We start from the raw sequence: 21509 nt of genomic DNA, 5'->3' as shown, positions 1-21509 counted from the left end.
TGGGCTAAAAATTGCTGGACAACCAGGTTCAACACGTGAGCCATACAAGGCACGTGTGTGACATTGCCCCGGCGAAGGGCCGCACCCAGGTTTGCAGCATTGTCGCACACGGCCTTCCCTGGTTTCAGGTCCAGTGGAGACAACCATTCATGAAATTGGTTCTCCAGAGCTGACCACAACTCCTCAGCTGTGTGACTCACATTTCCCAGACATTTCAATGTAAAAACCGCCTGATGACGTTGAGCCCTACTGCCAGCATAGTAAGGAGGTGTGCATGATCCCTTCTGCGCAGTTAGAAAGCTTGTGGCATGACCAGACAGGCTTTGGGTGCAGGTGGAAGACTGAGAGGAGGTTGAGGAGGCAGAAGCAGTGGAGGAACTTTGACATAAAGAGGATTGACGCACAACTCGTGGGGACGGCAAGACTTGGACAGCAGCCCCTTGTCCTGCTGTCACCATAGTTACCCAGTGCCCAGTCAGCGACATGTAACGCCCCTGTCCATGCCTACTCGTCCAAGTGTCTGTGGTGAAATGCACCCTGTCACACACAGAGTTTCTCAAAGAAGCGGTGATGTTGTGTGCGACATGCTGGTGGAGCGCAGGCACACCTTTCTTTGAGAAGTAGTGCCGACTGGGCATCTGGTACTGGGGCACTGCGACGGACATAAGGTCTCGAAAATCCTCTGTGTCCACCAGGCGGAAAGGCAGCATTTCTGTAGCCAAGAACTTGCAGATGGTGAAATTCAACCTCTTAGCTTTCTCATGGCTAGGAGGAAATGGTCTTTTACTTGTCCACATCTGAGGGACCGAGGGCTGGCTATTGTGCTTAGACGGGGTTGATAAGGGTGTCCCCGGCAAACTGCCGGTCTGTGAGGAAGATGCAGGCGGACATGTTAGGTTGCCTTGATCCAAAGGTGGTGCTATCGATGTCGGACAGCGCTCAACACCAGCTGGTGTTACCACCTCCAAAGAAAATGATGACCTGCCAATCACGCTGGCTGTTGCGGGTAAAGAGGTGGCAGGTCTGCGCCCCAAAACAGGTGTGACTGCTGTCCCCCCAGTCACAGAGGATGAAGAGGCCGCGGATGCACAAGATATGGCAGACGGTGGTTGGCCCGGCCGGCTAGGCCGCATTGTAGCACACTGAGCTTCCCACTGCAACTTATGCTTCATGTCCATGTGCCGGTTCATGCATGAAGTACTCAAACTATGTATTTTTTGGCCTCTACTTAGCTTTTGCTGACAAATGTTACAGATAACACGAGTTGGGTCATCTTTATCGATCTGAAAAAATGCCCAGGCTATGTAAGGCTTAGCACCCATGCGACCTGAAGAGCCACCACGACTTGTGGTGAGAGGCAGAGTTGTGTTTGAGGATGCAGTTGTTGACGTGCTTCCAGTACTACGTCTCTGTCCAGGAAGGCGCAACCTGACCTCGTCGTCACTAGCATCTTCCTCCACCTCCTCTGCTGACCTCATCTCTTGGCTGACTGTGGGTTGACAGTAAGTGGGATCTCCAACCTCATCATCATCACCCTGTGCGTTATCACACCCGTCGTCCTCAGAGCCAACCTGTTCCTGCCCTGACAAAAAACTAAAGTTGTCGCTCCAATCAGGTATTTGAGTCTTATCATCGTCTTCCTCATTGTCTCCACCAACAGGAGTTACAGTTTGGGAATGAGGGTCTACATTATGGTCAGAACCTTCTGCGTCTGGTCCTGGATCCGACTCATAAAGATTCTGGGCATCAGTGCAGATCATTTCCTCGTCTGGATTCACAGAAGCGCTGGAGTCGACCTCTGATTCCCAGGCTATAGTATGAGTAAACAGCTCTGCAGACTCAACCATCTGTTCTACCTCATACTCAGACGGGCAGCTGGAGATTTGGGAGCTGTGAGGAAGCAAGTGCGATTGGGGTGACACCTTTGAGGACTGGAGTATTTGTGATGTTGAAGTTGATGTGGAGGAGAGCCCACTTAAAGGAGCACTTGATATCCGTTGAAGCACCTGCTGTTTTTGTGCCTCATCTGGAATTTGTAGCGATTGGCGTGGCCGTAAGAAAGGGATCTTATCACATTGTCTGCTAAAAGAAGTAGACATTTTAGTTTGGCTGGAAGATGGTCTTTCTTCTGCAGATGTTACTGTTGCTTTAACACCTACCCCACGGACACAACCTTTTTTCCCCTTCCCAACACGCCTATTCCCCTTTCCACCAGCAGCAGGCCTTTTTCCACTCATTTTGGTGGTTAACTAATTAACAACTCTGGAGTTGTTTGCACAAAAAAACAATGGATGGGAACCGAGCAGAGCTGAGTGGCCAAACTGTGGTATTAGGCCAAAACTATTGGCTGGGTTAGATGCAGAAAAAAATTATATTCAATTTGCAACCTGATGGAGGTCAGTATAGATGGACTAATAGAGAAAGTCCCACACACTGCTAGAAGGCCAAATATTTTTTCAGAGCTAGATGCAGATAAAAATTATTTTTAATTTGCAACCTGATGGAGGTCAGTATAGATGGACTAATAGAGAAAGTCCCACACACTGCTAGAAGGCCAAATATTTTTTCAGAGGTAGATGCAGAAAAAAATATATTCAGTTTGCAACCTGATGGAGGTCTGTATAGATGGATTAATAGAACAAGTCCCACACACAGCTAGAAGCCCAATATTTTTTCAGAGGTAGATGCAGAAAAAAATATATTCAGTTTGCAACCTGATGGAGGTCAGTATAGATGGACTAATACAACAAGTCCCACACACAGCTAGAAGCCCAATATTTTTTCAGAGGTAGATGCATAAAAAAATATATTCAGTTTGCAACCTGATGGAGGTCTGTATAGATGGATTAATAGAACAAGTCCCACACACAGCTAGAAGCCCAATATTTTTTCAGAGGTAGATGCATAAAAAAATATATTCAGTTTGCAACCTGATGGAGATCAGTATAGATGGACTAATACAACAAGTCCCACACACAGCTAGAAGCCCAATATTTTTTCAGAGGTAGATGCAGAAAAAAATATATTCAGTTTGCAACCTGATGGAGGTCTGTATAGATGGATTAATAGAACAAGTCCCACACACAGCTAGAAGCCCAATATTTTTTCAGAGGTAGATGCAGAAAAAAATATATTCAGTTTGCAACCTGATGGAGGTCAGTATAGATGGACTAATACAACAAGTCCCACACACAGCTAGAAGCCCAATATTTTTTCAGAGGCAGATGCAGAAAAAAATATATTCAGTTTGCAACCTGATGGAGGTCTGTATAGATGGATTAATAGAACAAGTCCCACACACAGCTAAAAGCCCAATATTTTTTCAGAGGTAGATGCAGAAAAAAATATATTCAGTTTGCAACCTGATGGAGGTCAGTATAGATGGACTAATACAACAAGTCCCACACACAGCTAGAAGCCCAATATTTTTTCAGAGGTAGATGAAGAAAAAAATATATGCAGTTTGCAACCTGATGGAGGTCAGTATAGATGGACTAATACAACAAGTCCCACACACAGCTAGAAGCCCAATATTTTTTCAGAGCTAGATGCAGAAAAAAATTATATTCAATTTGCAACCTGATGGAGGTCAGTATAGATGGACTAATAGAATGATGCTATGCCCAAAAGATTTTACTTCACTAGGTGCAGTAAAAAAATTGGTATTCTATACACAGGTGGTATATCTTGCAACACAGATAGGCTACTCCACTGACTAACACACTCTGCAATAGGCCAAAAAGGATTAGCTTTGCTAGATTCAGCCAAATGCTGTGAAAAAAACTTGCACAGCACTGGCACAGACCTGCCTGGCAAAAACTGATAGGAACTGATGTAACCTAGTCCTGAAAAGGACTCCAATTACAATTAGTCTTTACTCCCACAATCTATCTATTTAAGAGCACAGACCTGCCTGATAAAAGTCGTAGGAAATGCTGTAACCTAGTCCTTAAAAGGACTGCAATCACAACTATTCCCTACTCCCAAGCTATCTGTAGATTTGTGCGAAAATTGGCTTGAAATTAACAAGGTATAGCGCACACAGCAACAGCGGTGCCGTCTAACACGCAGCTGCAGCAGTGAGAAAATGGCTTGGTCTTATAGGGCAAGGACATGTGACATACACTGCCAATGACACATGCCCTTGCTTGTGTGAAAAAAAGCACTTCGCTCCGTGTGTGCGCTGCTGATAGGCTGACAGATTGCACCTCCCCACTGTAAATGCGGGAAAGAGAAAAAAAAAATGGAGATCTTCATTGTTCCTGCAGAGATCCATCCCCTGCCCCTCCCCCCACCCCGCTGTACACTCAAACTGCGTATTAACATTAATTTTCATCATTACTGAGAAAAAATCCAGTTATGATTTTGGTGCACGAACAGTTATCGAACATAACCTCGAACAGCCGAATTTTTCTCAAATTGTTCGTGTTCGCCGAACGGCTCGAACACCGCCCAAAACAGCTCGAATTTGAGATTGGCGAACAGTTCGAGTAGAACAACGCTCATCTCTAGTTGCGACCCAAATAGTATCTCATAGGGTGACAGTTTGTGTTTCCCTATGGGGGTGGTGCGTATGTGATATAGTGCAATGGGAAGGAGCTCAGGCCACTGGGCCGTAGTCTCCTGCATCATTTTGGTCAATTGCCTTTTCAGTGTGCCATTCAATCTCTCCACCTTGCCACTTGACTGTGGATGGTAAGGAGTATGTAACGCCACTGTTGATCCGATCATGGTAAGTATTTCTTGATATACGCATGAGGAAAAGGTTGGTCCTTGATCACTTTCGATAACTTCTGGGACTCCATACCGGCAAACAACTTCAGAGACCAGCTTCTTGGCGGTGATAAAGCTGCAGCCTCTACCAATGTATCTTCAGTTGTGACAGCATATCCAGTATGAAGCCTGCCAGAGGTGTCAACATATCTGGATCCATCCGTATATAACGTAAGTTCTGGATCATCCAAGGGTACTTCCCCCACTAAAACAAGTGGAGTTGACTCTTTCCCCTCTCCTTCAGGTGCTGGTAGCAGGGTGGCCGGGTTGATGGTGGTGCACCGGTGTAACTTCACATTTTCTGGCAAAATCAACGAACACTGCAGCCACAGGTGTCTCTGTGTGGACACATGTTTAGGTTGCTGTAAAGCCAAAACAGCCACAATATCGTGTGGAGCATAAATGTGAGTCTCATGTCCAAGGATGATGTCCGCTGTCTTCTCAAGTAACTGCTGTGTGGCGTGAACCGCTCGTAGACAGCTGGGGGAGGCCCTGGCTACTGGGTCCAGATGCGCTGAGTAATAACCGACCGGGCGCTGGTTTGTACAGTGTCTCTTCGTGAGTACCCCGGCTGCATGCCCTCCCGTCTCAGAGACATACAAATGGAAAGGTTGAGCATAGTCCGGATTTCCAAGGGCAGGGGCTGTCATCCTTGATTTTAGTTGCTCAAAGGCTTGTTGCAGCAGTTCTTGGTGGTCCTTGTTGTTTACATCAGCCAGAGTGTCTTCTTTTAATGCATCATATAGGGGTTGCATCAGACGTGAGGCGTCTGGGATCCATTGTCTGCAGTATGTGCATAGTCCAAGGAACCGTTGCAGCTCTATGGGATCTTTTGGGAATGGTAGCAGGTAGATGGCCATCTTTCTTTCTTCTGTGAGATGTCTGGCACCCTGAGTAAGGCAGTGGCCTAAGAAAACCACTTGATCGAGGCAAAACTGAAATTTCGAGGCTGAGTCTCGACAATTCAGTTTTGCCAGATGCTTAAGGAGGCTAACACTGGCCCTGATGGACATTTGCTCCGTGGGGGCACACAAGAGAAGATCATCCACGTATTGTAATAGTACTACCTCAGAGTTGTCCAGCTGCCACGGCAGCAGACAGCTAGACATGTTCTTTGCAAACTGATTAGGGCTATTCTGCGCACCCTGCGGCATCACCGTCCAAGTCAATTGCCTGCCCTGATATGTACAGTAAATGCAAACAGAAACTGACAGTCTTTGTGTAATGGAATGCTAAAAAAGGAGTTTGCTAAATCAATTACTATAAACCAGGCTGCGGTAGATGGTATTTGTGAGAGAAGTGTATGTGGGTTAGGCACCACAGGAGTTTCCAAGACTTTCGCTGAATTTACTGCCCTCAAATCCTGCACCAATCGATAAGCGGGCGGCTGCCCCGGTTGGGATCTTTTCTTTACGGGGAACAATGGCGTATTGCACGGGGAGACGCAGGGGATTAGTGCCCTTTTCTCTAACAAGGTCTGGATTTGCTGGTGTAGACCTTGTTCTTGTGCATGTGTGAGCGGGTACTGGCGAACCTTGGGAAAGGGCGCTTCAGGCTTGAGGTACACCTGTATTGGTTCTACCGGCAATCTCCCAATGTCATCTGGGCCTTGTGACCACAGATGAGAAGGGATTTCCTCTATGTATGGAGCTAACCTGGGATCTTTTGGGAGATTTCCACTCGTATCTGATATGTTAATCATAACCGTGGGTAGCGCCCGTAAGATGCAGACCTCCTCTATGTGTGCATCAGAGTTTGGATTCTTTAAAGTAAGGATCATCTGACCATTGTCCTGGTATTGGATTCGGGATTGGAATTTAGACAAGAGGTCTGCCCCTAAAAGATTTACCGGGCAGGTCGGGGATATGACAAATTGTGCCATTACTTCTGGAAATGGGCCAATCGGAATAGGTTTGGTAAGAGTGTGTTTGTTAGGTCTGCCATCTACACCGATGAATATTAGATTGTCATTAGAAAATTGGACTGGAAGACCCTGGGGCAGTTCAGTGGATTTTAAAATGGAGTTGGCCCCCCCAGTGTCTACCATGAACTTCACCGGATTCCTTCCTACTGGGAGAACTACAGATGAACAGAGCCCGGGGGTGGTTATGGGCATCACGATGGCAGACTCTGGTTGGCCTCCATTTCAGAATGGTCGGTCCTGGGGGACATTTTCTCGTGAGTCTCGTGGGCCAGGCGTCCTATTTCTAGATAGGGGGGCTTGGGTGGTGCACTGGCTGGCAGGGGTGTGACAGTCCCTTTGGAAGCGTCCTGCCCGGTCACACCTCCAACACAGAAGACGGGAATTCGTTACTGCTCTTCTCCCGGGATACATTACTCGCTGATCAGGTACTGTCATGGGGTAATAGTGGGGCTGTAAGGGAGGATACTGGGGGGACAAGGGGGGATACTGTGCTATGGGTACTGTGGGTGCCGCAACTGCCACTGCAGCGGGTTTGGATTTAGACTTAGCCACAGAAGCGGTCCGGGCGACACTCTTCTGGAAGCTTTTTGCTACTTTTAGGGCATCTCCTGGGGTGGCTGACTCAACATCTGGCCATACAGCCAATATCGCGTCCTTGATTTCAGTACGTAAACCCTGGATTATGGCGGACACTAACAGCTGGCAATGAGTTTTAGTATGTAAGGAGAACCCAAGGTCCTTATAGACCTGCAAAAGGCCCTCATAAAACTTCTCAACCGACTCTCCCTTCTCTTGAGTGACATCTGTGAGGGTGGTGGATTGATCAGCCAGCTTATCCTGAGCCCATATTTTAAGGGCTCGACAGAAGTCAATCCCACTCTCATACGTATTGGAGTCTAATGCTCTGTTATATGGGATAGCAGTCTCTATCATCGGATAATATCCTTCACCGGCTTTTACACGAAGCAGGTGTAAAAGATTTTGCCTTGTTGTTGAATATATCTCTCTATTTGTGGCCATGCCCCTGTAAAAAGCCATGGGGGAATGTTCGGGATCCGGGAGACGATTACACAGAGTATCCGTCTGTGCTGGGGTAAACGGGGTATATTTGGGTGGGCTGGTATTCTGGTCCGCTTCCTCCATTTCCTCCAACTTTGTGAGTGGGGGTGGAGGTGGAGGGAAATCAGGGGGAGGGGGGAGATCAGCATGAGTACTGATTGATGGGAGATCTCGGAGGTAGGGAAGCGCTGGGGGAGACCAGATATCGGATCTGATCGTGGGTTTGATTAGTTGAGCGGCATAATCGACTAGATCCCTGTCGATGGCCAAGAGTCTTATCTCTCTCAATTTAGTTGGATGCGTGGCAATGTATTGTTTTATAGTCTCGACTATTATTTTGACCGCATCCTGTTTTGGATATCCAAAGATACCAGTGGAAATAAATGGCAGGGCTAGGGTTGGGACCGCATGAAGCTGTGATGCGTATGCTATGGTGTTCTGAACTGTTTCTGTAAGCAGGTGTTGTGACCTGGGTACATCTAGGGGATCATATCTTGGTCCCGCCGCATGTATAACATACTGACATGATAGCTGTCCGGCTCTTGTAGCCATCACCTCTCCTTCTCTTAACGGACCGTTGTCACGGATGTGATCGTTGGATGCAATCTGTATTGCAGGTCCCCCAAGACGACACATTTCTGCAGCTAGCCCCCCCCCCCCACGCTGTAGTCTCGTATTTGCTGCATTTACAATGATCCCAACTTGCTGTTGCGGTATGCTCCCTATGCCTATTCTCAGTATAGTGGAGAATTCCGAAGGACCATTCAGTAAAACAGACGTCAACTCCTGGTACTTGTGTCCATGTTCTATTTCCCCAGTTTGGGAGAGGGTGAATAGGGTAGAATTCGAAGGACCCTGGGTCTCCCCGAATGGAGTGTGGACCATGGCGGGGGCAGGTGGGGGCAATGGTTTATAATACCCACCGTCATCGTTAAGTAATGGGAAGGCTGGTGCTGCAGCATCGGGTCTGCGTGCTCCACAATTATAGCACGTCTTGCGCCATCCTGGATTAGTGGCCCAACACATATTACAAAGCCAGCCATCTGGGTTATATGATGGTGGCTGGCCACCAATGGGAAGTGCAGGGTATTTACTCTTCTTAGGTAAAAATTGCTCAGTTTCCGGATTGAGGGGCTGGGGTACGGCTACATTTGTGGGGGTATGGGATGCTTCTTTAGGGGCTTCAGATTCGGTTTGTGGACACATAAGTCGGGAAGGGGAACCTACTTCCTCCTCTATCTTGTCCCCATCAGCTTAATTTTGTAGCACAAAACAGCCAGTCATCGTTACAGTGCTAGATAATTTTCCCTTCTTTACATAAAGATAAATGAAATAACCAGGCTTCATCTCCTCCTCTATTTCAACATATCCTTCATCACAAATCTCATGTGCAACTTTCCTAAACTTTTCAGCAACTTCCAATAATCCACAGTCAACTAATCTACCCCTTTTCTGCCAGATGCCTTCATCCCACAATGTAGGATGAAGTTTCCCTTCCACGGGAAAGTTTAACACCTTAAACACTTTTGGTGCATTCGTAAATGACTTTTTCCCCTCTCGTCCGACCATGATGGTCATCACATCCTCTCCCTCCTGCGGGAGAGACACTCTTTCTGCTCCACGGAAACATTGATTAATCACTGCACTGCTGCCTTTCAACTGACAAAAGATCCTTGATTTGTGCACAGTACGAGTCCGGCCGGCCTCAGCTGCTGTTTCATTGACTTCACCCCTCCCATTTAGGGAGTCACATACGGCCAAGATGAAAGGAGGAGAGCTCTCGTCCACAGCTCTCCGGACACTAGATATAGTTATATCTGTGTGTGTGTCCTACCCAATCTTCGATCACCTGCCGCAACTGAACCTAACAGTGTTCAGTCTCCTAAGGATCTTTGTCAGAAGTTAAGGAAGATTCATACAATATTCACTTGTCAATCCGAGGTGGTATTGTTTTAAAAGTTATCAATATCAGACCCCTAATGGGACTACAACCCTATAGTCTCACCTCTGACTATATCCAACCAGGACGTAAAAGTAATCCCCCAATCATTAGAATATCTTATATTAATTCTAATGATTGGGGGATTACTTTTACTCCTACAATAGGGAAAGATTTTATTAACTTTTTAGATATCACCATCTCTCATCAGGGACAACATGTAATTACTAAAACTTTTTTTAAAGATGTGGATGCCAATAGTTATATCCATTTTTCCAGCGGTCACTATAAAAAGTGGCTTGAAAATGTCCCTTTTAATCAGTTTCAACGGATAAAACGTAACTGCAGTAATGAGGTTGATTTTGAATTACAAGCCAATATCCTGCATGAGCGTTTTCATAGGCAAAGTTACCCCAAAGGGCTTATCAAGCGCGCTTATCAGAAAACTAGGAATGTATCACAAAAACAGTGCATCCAGCCCAAAACTGTCCCACAGGCTAGTGCAGGTGATGATTTTAATTGTAATTTGATCACAACTTTTAATTCAGCACATGAGTCCATTCGGAACTCACTGCACAAACATTGGCACATTCTTCTAAAAGATCCAATTCTGTGTTCTCTCATTCCTAAACAGCCTAAGGTTACCTTCAGACGAGCCCTTACGCTGAGAAACATCCTAGCCCCCAACCGCCTGAAACACACTACCTCCAATGGTACATGCATCAATAAACGTTCACAAAGAAATGGGAGTTTCAAATGCTTTTCGAGACAATGCCTTTGTTGCAACAGCATTAAACACAATACCCAAACTTTTAAATCTAACCATACAGGTGAAGTTTTTACTATCAAGTCAAATATGAGCTGTCAATCTCGTTTCATTATATACCTCATAGAATGCCAATGTGGCCTGCAGTACGTGGGCACGACCACCCAGACACTACACCGAAAGCTTAACTCTCATCGGTCCAATATTGTAAAAGGTTTCATGAAGCATGGTTTATCCCGGCATTGCGCATTGGTGCACGGTAAGAATGCCACAGGCATTTCTATCACACCAATTGAATCCATTTCCCTTTATCTCCCAAACCCTATGGAAACCTTGAAGAGGAAAGAAATATATTGGATATACGGGATCAGCACCCTTAAACCCTATGGACTCAATGAAATTACTGAGATTTTTATTTAATTATTTATTTTATTCTAGTTTTAGCTCTGCACAGTCGTTGCATAGGGCCACAGATCCTTTTTTTATGTATTTTCTTTGGTACTTTTTCTGATTGTTATTTTAATATAATTTCTATTAATATCCCCATTTTTTATTCTATATCACAATGTGTTTTATCCTAAATAATCAATATACACATGATCTTGGATTCAATTTATCCATTCTTGAAAATTAATTTTTGATTTTTTTTTTTTTAGTTATTCCCTCCTTGTATTTATGAAAATTATTATCCCCATTTCATTTTTCATCCCCCTTTTTTAACTCTCCTGCACTCCAAACCGCAGTCTTTACAACATTTTTGTCCTTTTTATTCATTTATAAGTATAGTTCCTTTTCTGTATCACCTTCACCTCATCCACCAGATGGCTCCTCTGTTAAATGTTGCCCTTCTGATGTCCATACACTGCCAAATCCCAGGTTCTAATCACATTTCTCCTACACTCCAATCGCTTCTCCTCCACAATTCGTCTTTTATGTATGTGGTGTCATTTATATGTGCATTTCCCCTCTTTCCTTTGCCCCCTTTCCCACATTTGCCTGGGTGGTTCACCTGTTAAATATTCACTCACTGGTGTCTATTCACTGCCCCATCTTGGGTTCTTATCCCACTTCACCCACATTGTAATCATTTAACTGTTTACATTTTATCAGTATTAAGGATGGTCCTTTTTTTTTTTTCCCCCAACTTTAATTTATTCAAAATTGCAAGTTGAACGTCCCTCCCCTTCCTAATTTTCCTATTGGTTTAGGTGTTCCTGTGGGTGTTCCCTATGTAACTGGCATCCATTTTAGGCCTTTAAAAACCCATCCATTCTCATGCTGTACACATTTGTTTTTTATTACTTGAAAAAGACGTTGATGCGGCATTGAAACGCGTTGTTAATAAAAAGCCTTTATCATCATCATCATCATCATCATCATCTCTGAAGAATTGATTCACTTCAGCAGCGCAGCCCACCTACGTGTTTATCCAACTGGATCCAATATCTCCTGGAGGATTCATCTTCCAGCCACGGGGCAGCAGCAGCTGGTTTTCTTCATGCCTTCATAGGAGTTGTGCCTGTCACAACTCCATCAGGTGAGTGTAACCAGGACTCTCCTACTCTCCCCCCATAGGGTATCACCCTATTGTGCGCTCTGTTTCCCACATTTAGATCTCCATATAATAATAGCATGATTAGCTGAACAGTTAGACAATGTGGCTCAGAGGATGAAACCAGTTTTGTCCCTTTTCATGAGCATTGACAATTATTGATGAGCGAACATGCTCGCCACTGCTCTGTGCTTGCCCGAGCATCACTGTGCTCGACAAGCTCAGCGCTTGGCGAGTATTTCCGGGGTTGCTTGGTGGGAGCTCGGGTCCCCTCCCTGCATGTTTGGCGCTATTTAGAGAGCCAATAAACATGCAGGGATTGTCTGCCATGCACTGTGATGCCGTAGCCATGTTGGTTGTGGCATTACAGTGTTTGGCTGGCTGCACAGCGTCATCAGGTGTATATAAGACCTGGCACCGCCATGCTCATCCCAGTCACTCCGGAATCAGGCAGAGTAGGAAGAGGTGCTGCTGAGCTAGGGAGAGATTTGCTTGTTTATGTTAGTATAGGTATTCCACAACAGATATATATATATCCATCTGGACTAACAGTCCTTCTGAGGACTAATCCAGCTGCATATATCCAGTGGTGATAGCAGGAGTTAGGCAGGCAGTGTATGTGACAGACAGCAGTGCATATAGTGCAAGAGGGTCCATTGAATGTTCCTGTTGCTGCTGTTCTTACAGATATTTGAAGACATAGCCCAAGATATCAGGGGCCAGGGAAAAAAATGTTATCTTAATTCTGGTTATTTGCTTAAAAAGCAATCCACAGTACACCATTTTTCTGCTCCATTTGCTTGTTCTCACTGCAGAATAAAGCCAGATCTGTTCCATGTTTCAGCGATAAAAATCCAGAAATTTAAACTGAACGTGGAAAATATTGGGGCCCATTCTGCTGTATGGAGGACTGTGTAGGGGCCCATTCTGCTGTATGGAGGACTGTGTAGGGGCCCATTCTGCTGTATGGAGGACTGTGTAGGGGCCCATTCTGCTGTATGGAGGACTGTGTAGGGGCCCATTCTGCTGTATGGAGGACTGTGTAGGGGCCCATTCTGCTGTATGGAGGACTATGTTGGGGCCCATTCTGCTGTATGGAGGACATGTGGGGCAAACAATCAGCAGATTTGGGTTCCAGTATCATCTCTATGCTGACGACACCCAATTATACACTTCTTCCCCTGACATCACCCCTACCCTAATACAAAATACCAAGGATTGTTTGTCTGCTGTGTCTAACATCATGTCCTCCCTCTATCTTAAACTGAATCTCTCCAAAACTGAACTTCTTGTGTTTCCCCCCTCTACTAACCTAACTCTACCTAACATCGAAATTACCTTGAAAGGTTCAACCATAACTCCCAAGCAGCATGCCCGCTGCCTTGGGGTCATATTCGATACTAACCTTTCCTTTACTCCCTATATCCGATCACTCACTCGCTCTTGTCACCTGCATCTTAAAAACATCTCCAGAATCCGATCTTTTTTCACTATTGAAACTGCTAAAACTCTTACTGTCGCTCTTATTCACTCTCGTCTGGACTACTGCAACTCTCTTCTGATCGGTCTCCCTCTTACCAAAATTTCCCCTCTCCAATCTGTCCTGAATGCGGCAGCCAGGGTCGTATTTCTGTCCAGCCGCTTCACCGATGCCTCCACCTTGTGCCAGTCATTACACTGGTTACCCATTCGCTATAGGGTCCAATATAAACTCATTGCTCTCACCCACAAAGCTCTCCACAATTCTGCACCACCTTATATCTCCTCTCTCATCTCAGTCTATCGTCCTACACGTGCCCTCCGTTCCACAAATGACCTAAGACTAACATCCCCCATAATCCGAACCTCGCACCTCCGTCTCCAAGACTTCTCTCCTGCTGCGCCAGTTCTCTGGAATGCTCTACCCCAGACGATCCGATTGATGCCTAGCCCCTATGTCTTCAAGCGCGCTTTAAAAACCCATCTCTTTAAACAAGCCTACCATCTCAAATACCCAGTAAACTAACTTTTTCCTGTTCCCTCCTAAATACTATTCAGAATCTGCTCCCTACTGTTCATCTGTCTCTACACCCTCCATGCACACGATAACTGCACTAGGTAATTGAGTATTGCACTTGAACATACAGGCTGATGACCGGATCATACAGCTTTATATGATAAACCCGACTTATTATAATTGCCAGACCTGAAATAGCAAGCACTTTCCACCTATTGTGTTCCCCCATTTCCTTGTAGAATGTAAGCTTGCGAGCAGGGACCTCACTCCTGATGTAACTGTTTAAACTGTCTCATCTTGTATTGAATTTATTGTTTGTAAATGTCCCCGCTTAATTGTAAAGTGCTGCGGAATATGCTGGCGCTATATAAATAAAAATTATTATTATACTGTATGGAGGACTATGTGGGACCCAATTTTCTGTATGGAGGGCTATGTGGGGCCCATTATACTGTATGGAGGGCTATGTGGGGCCCATTATTCTGTATGGAGGACTATGTGGGGCCCATTATTCTGTATGGAGGACTATGTAGAGCCTATTCTGTATGGAGGATAATGTGGGGCCCATTATTCTGTATGGAGGGCTATGTGGGGCCCATTATTCTGTATGGAGGACTATGTAGAGCCTATTCTGTATGGAGGATAATGTGGGGCCCGTTATACTGTATAGGGGACTATGTGGGGCTCATTATTCTGTATAGGGGACTATGTAGGCCCTATTATACTGTATGGAGGTCTATGTGGGGACCATTATACTGTAGGCAGGTCTATGTGGGGACCATTATACTGTAGGCAGGTCTATGTGGGGCCCATTATTCTGTATGGAGGACTATGTACGGCCCATTACTCTGTATGGAGTAGTATGTGGGGCCCATTATTATGTATGGAGTAGTATGTGGGGCCCATTATTATGTATGGAGTAGTATGTGGGGCCCATTATTATGTATGGAGTAGTATGTGGGGCCCATTATTCTGTATGGAGTAGTATGTGGGGACCATTATTCTGTATGGAGTAGTATGTGGGGACCATTATTCTGTATGGAGTAGTATGTGGGACCCATTATTCTGTATGGAGTAGTATGTGGGACCCATTATTCTGTATGGAGTAGTATGTGGGACCCATTATTCTGTATGGAGTAGTATGTGGGACCCATTATTCTGTATGGAGGACTATGTGGGGCCATTATTCTGTATGGAGGACTATGTGGGGCCATTATTCTGTATGGAGGACTGTGTGGGGCCATTATTCTGTATGGAGGACTATGTGGGGCCATTATTCTGTATGGAGGACTGTGTGGGGCCCATTCTACTGTGCGGAGGACTGTGTGGGGCCCATTCTACTGTGCGGAGGACTGTGTGGGGCCCATTCTACTGTGCGGAGGACTGTGTGGGGCCCATTCTACTGTGCGGAGGACTGTGTGGGGCCCATTCTACTGTGCGGAGGACTGTGTGGGGCCCATTCTACTGTGCGGAGGACTGTGTGGGGCCCATTCTACTGTGCGGAGGACTGTGTGGGGCCCATTCTACTGTGCGGAGGACTGTGTGGGGCCCATTCTACTGTGTGGGGCCCATTCTACTGTGTGGAGGACTGTGTGGGGCCCTTAAGCCATTGGACACACTCCACAAGGTCCCAGAGTTCCAATTTTCATTTGGAAATCAAGGTCCCAGAGTCTGGAGGAAGAGTGGAGAGGCCACAATCCAAGCTGCTTGAAGTCTAGTGTGAAGTTTCCACAATCAGTGATGGTTTGGGGGGCCATGTCATCTGCTGGTGTAGGTCCACTGTGTTTTATCAACACCAATGTCAGCGCAGCCATCTACCAGGAAATTTTAGAGCACTTCATGCTTCCCTCTGCCGACAAGCTTTTTGGAGCTGGAAATGTCATTCTCCAGCAGGACTTGGCACCTGTCCACACTGCCAAAAGTACCAATACCTGGTTTACACACAACAGTATCACTGTGCTTGATTGGCCAGAAAACTCGCCTGACCTTAACCCCATAGAGAATCTATGGGATATTGTCGAGAGGAAGATGAGAGACACCAGACCCAACAATGCAGACGAGCTGAAGGCTGCTATCAAAGCAACCTAGGCTTCCATAACACCTCAGCAGTGCCACAGTCTGATCGCCTCCATGCCACGCCGCGTTGATGCAGTAATTGATGCAAAAGGAGCCTCGACCAAGTATTGAGGGCATTTACTGAACATACATTTCAGTAGGCCAACATTTCGGATTTTAAAATAATTTTTAAAGCTGTTATAAAGTATTCTAATTTACTGAGATAATAATTTTTGTGTTTTCATTGACTGTAAGCCATAATCCTCAACATTAACCCCTTTACCCCCCAAAGTGGTTTGCACGTTACTGACCAGGCCAATTTTTACAATTCTGACCACTGTCACTTTATGAGGTAATTACTCTGAAGCGCTTCAACGGATCCCCCTGATTCGGAGATTATTTTTTCGTGACATATTGTACTTCATGATTGTGGTAAAATTTCTTCGATATCACTTGCGTTTGTGAAAAAAAAACGGAAATTTGGCGAAAATTTTGAAAATTTTGCAATTTTCAAAATTTGAATTTTTATGCCCTTAAATCAGAGAGATATGTCACACAAAATAGTTAATACATAACATTTCCAACATGTCTACTTTACATCAGCACAATTTTGGAACCAAAATTTTTATTTTTTTTTTATTTTTACTAGGGAGCTATAAGGGTTAAAAGTTGACCAACGATTTCTCATTTTTCCAACAAAATTTACAAAACAATTTTTTTTTATTTTTGTATTTTTTTTAGGGACCACATCACATTTGAAGTGACTTTGAGGGGTCTTTATGACAGAAAATACCTAAAAGTGACACCATTCTAAAAACTGCTCCCCTCAAAGTGCTCAAAACCACATTCAAGAACTTTATTAACCCTTCAGGTGCTTCACAGGAATTTTTGGATTGTGGAAGCTAAAAATGAACATTTAACTTTTTTCACAAAAATGTTACTTTAGACCCAATTTTTTTAATTTTGCAGGGGTAACGGGAAAAAATGGACCCCAAAATTTGATGTGCAATTTCTCCTGAGCACGCTGATACTCCATAAGTGGGGAAAAACCACTGTTTGGGCGCATGGCAGGGTTAGGAAGGGAAGGAGCGCCATTGACTTTTTGATTGTAAAATTTGCTTGAATAATTAGCGGACGCCATGTTGCGTTTGGAGAGCCCCTGATGTGCCTAAACAGTGGAAACCCCCCACAAGTGATGCCATTTTGAAAACTAGACCCCTCAGGGAACTTATCTAGATGTGTGGTGAGCACCCTGAACCCCCAAGTGTTTTACAGAAGTTTATAACATGAAGCCGTGAAAATAAAATAAAAAAAACTTTTTCCACAAAAAGATGTTTTAACCCCAATTTTTTTTTTTTAATTTTCACAAGGGTAAGAGGAGAAAATGGACCCCAAAAACTTTTGTGCAATTTCTCCTGAGTACGCCAATACCCCATATATGGGGAAAATAATGTTTGGGCGCACAGCAGAGTTCAGAAGGGAAGGAAGGAGCACTGTGTGACTTTTTGAATGCAAAATTGGCTGGAATCGAGAGCGAACGTTTGGAGAGCCCCTGATGTGCCTAAATAGTGGAAACCCTACCACAAGTGACCCCATTTTGGAAACTACACCCCTCAAGGATTATAACAAGGGGTATAGTGAACATTTTGAACCCAGAGGTACGACACAGAATTTGATAACATTAGGTCATCATATTGAATAAGTTGTCATTATTCTTGAGTGCAAGTGCTCGCTACTTGAGTTTGCATCGGGTACTCAGGTATGCACCATGTATCGCAGGTGCTCGAGTGACATGCTCGAGTGCCCGCCTGCATGTTTCACGGTTATTAGACACCCAAAAAAAAAACATGCGGGGGATGGCTCGTGCATGGCAGGCAATCCCTGCAAAGTTTTTTTGGCGGCGACGCATATGGGGCGGAGACTCGAGCACCCACGATACTCAATGCATACCCGAGCACCCGATGCAAACTCAAATAGCGAGCACTTGCGCTCAACACTAGTCGCCATATCGTCATCTTTTTTTTACTTTTGAAAAAAATCCCAAACCCAACCCTAATCCTAGAGTTTATTTTTTACGCCGTTCCTAGTGTGGTATAAGTGATTAGACGACTTTATTATTTGGGTCAGTGCGATTACAGAGAAACCAGAATCATATCGGTTTTTATGATTGACAGCTGTCACACACTAAAAGACGCATTTTCTTGTAAAATCTAGTTTTTGCTTCGTCATATTTTGAGAGCTATAATTTTTCCATATTTTGGCTGACAGTCATGTGATGGCTTGTTTTTTTGCGGGACAAGTTGACGTTTTTATTGGTACCATTTTCGGGCATGTGACATTTTTTGATCGCTTTCTATTCCGATTTTTGGGAGGCAGAATAAACAACCAACAATTCAGGATTTTTTTTATTCTGCTCCACGTGTGGTAAAATTAATAAGGTTATTCTTCGGGTCAGTACATTTACAGCGGTACCACATTTATATCGTTCTGCTATGTTTTGGAGTTTTTACACAATAAAAGCTATTTTATGCAAAAAAATATTTTTTTGCATCGCTTTATTCTGAGAGCTATAACTTTTTAATTTTTCAGCTGTATGTTTTTTTGCTTCGTTTATTTATTTTTTTTACAATAAAGGGGTTAACTAGTGGGACAGTTATAGGTCAGCTCGTTACGGACGTGGTGATACCAAATATGTGTACTTTTATTGTTTAGTTTTTTTCAGAATATTTATTGATGGGTACATTATATTTTTATTTTTACAATTTTGTTTTTTTTTTATTTTTTTTCATTTTGTAACACTTTTTTTACTTCCATTCTTTGTCCCACTATGGGACTTTCACTTTTTTTATTCTGATCGCGTGTGTAGTATAGGGATGGAGAACCATCCCTGTGCTATACAGGCTGTCAGCACTGCAGACACAGAAGATACTTTGGTCATGCACTGCGCATGACCAAAGTATCTTTCTGCTGTCTGGTGACCCAGCTTTAAATGGGTTAACAGAAATAAAACACCTGAAATAGATCACTGTTTGTAATGACTCTATATAAAATATGAGCTCCACTTTTTGTATTGAAGAGCGGAAATAAATTAACTTTTTGATGATATTCTAGTTTAGTGAGATGCACCTGTATTTGAGCAGTTTGAGAATGAATGCTCAAAGCAGCAGGCAGAAAGTCACTATTAAGTGGGTGAAAGAAGCATATCACTGTAATAATACATTGCTCAAAAAAATAAAGGGAACACAAATAACATCCTAGATCTGAATGAATGAAATATTCTCATTGAATACTTTGTTCTTACAAAGTTGAATGTACTGACAACAAAATCACACAAAAATCATCAATGGAAATCAAATTTATTAACCAATGGAGGCCTGGATTTTGAGTCACCCCCAAAATTAAAGTGGAAAAACACTACAGGCTGATCCAACTTTGATGTAATGTTCTTAAAACAAGTCAAAATGAGGCTCAGTATTGTGTGTGGCTTCCACGTGCCTGTATGACCTCCCTACAACGCCTGGGCATGCTCCTGATGAGGTTGTGGATGGTCTCCTGTGGGATCTCCTCCCAGACCTGGACTAAAGCATCCGCCAACTCCTGGACAGTCTGTGGTGCAACGTGACGTTGGTGGATGGAGCGAGACATGATGTCCCAGATGCGCTCAATCGGATTCAGCTCTGGAGAACGGGCGGGCCAGTCCATAGCTTCAATGCCTTCATCTTGCAGGAACTGCTGACACACTCCAGCCACATGAGGTCTGGCATTGTCCTGCATTAGGAGGAACACAGGACCAACCGAACCAGCATATGGTCTCACAAGGGGTCTGAGGATGTCATCTCGGTACCTAATGGCGGTCAGTCTACCTCTGGCGAGCACAAGGAGGGCTGTGCAGCCCTCCAAAGAAATGCCACCCCACACCATTACTGACCCACTGCCAAACCGGTTATGCTGAAGGATGTTGCAGGCAGCAGATCGCTCTCCACGGCGTCTCCAGACTGTCACGTCTGTCACACGTGCTCAGTGTGAACCTGCTTTCATCTGTGAAGAGCACAGGGCGCCAGTGGCGACTTTGCCAATCCTGGTGTTCTGTGGCAAATGCCAAGCGTCCTGCACGGTGTTGGGCTGTGAGCACAACCCCCCATCTGTGGACGTCGGGCCCTCATACCACCCTCATGGAGTCGGTTTCTAACAGTTTGTGCAGACACATGCACATTTGTGGCCTGCTGGAGGTCATTTTGCAGGGCTCTGGCAGTGCTCCTCCTGTTCCTCCTTGCACAAAGGTGGAGGTAGCGGTCCTGCTGCTGGGTTGTTGCCCTCCTAAGGCCCCCTCCACGTGTCCTGGTGTACTGGCCTGTCTCCTGGTAGCGCCTACAGCCTCTGGACACTACGCTGACAGACACAGCAAACCTTCTTGCCACAGCTCGCATTGATGTGCCATCCTGGATGAGCCGCACTAACTGAGCAACTTCTGTTAGTTATAGAGTCCGTCTCATGCTACCAGGAGTGTGAAGGCACAACCAACATTCAAAAGTGACCAAAACATCAGCCAGAAAGCATTGGTACTGAGATGTGGTCTGTGGTCCCCACCTGCAGAACCACTCCTTTATTGAGGGTGTCTTGATAATTGCCAATAATTTCCATCTATTGTCTATTCCATTTGCACAACAGCATGTGAAATTGATTGTCAATCAGTGCTGCTTCCTAAGTGGACAGTTTGATTTCACAGAAGTTTGCTCAAAAAAATAAAGGGAACACTTAAACAGAATATAACTCCAAGTAAATCAGTGTATATATTACCAAGTTTTTTCTTTTTTAATCTTCACTAGTACTGTTAATTTATGAGGAAATAAATTAGTATTTAAATTTGTGGCTTCATCTCTTAAATCCATTTTAGTCCACCTTGACAAACTTACTTAATTCATTTTCTATTTCCACAGTCAAATTGTTTGCATCGACAATCACTTTATACTCGGGTGCTGCTTCCACAGGTCCCATAACTAGGAGTCAGAAAATAAATCACAATAATGCAAAGATATAAAACAATCGTTATATCAGAATGTAATTCAATCTGAACAGGAAGCGACAGCAAGTCTTAATATGCCATCACATCTGGAGAGGAATAAACTTCGGTATAATCTTATATCCCCCTCCTAATACAACACAGGCTAAGAATAAACGAGTTTTGTCGGCTTCTTCTGCAGGATCCCGGCCTCCTGCTTGATGACAGTTTGAGCCAATATCATCGCACTGCATGCACGAACTGTGTGCGCCAAGATGCTGCAAGGAGAAGCAGCTTTACCTCTGCAGCTTCAGAAAAGCACAGTCACTGAATGTGGCAGACTACAGTAATCAGGCCAGCTCCAGAGGAGCGATTACAGACTCTATAGAACAGAGTTTGAAAGTACTGCACACCATGTCTATGAGACCGGCCACCAATGACATTGC

This window comes from Phyllobates terribilis, unplaced genomic scaffold (genome assembly GCF_046119375.1).
Source record: "Phyllobates terribilis strain yellow unplaced genomic scaffold, ASM4611937v1 Scaffold_218__1_contigs__length_3293367, whole genome shotgun sequence".
Lineage (NCBI taxonomy): Eukaryota > Metazoa > Chordata > Amphibia > Anura > Dendrobatidae > Phyllobates > Phyllobates terribilis.
This window is presented reverse-complemented; position numbering follows the sequence as displayed.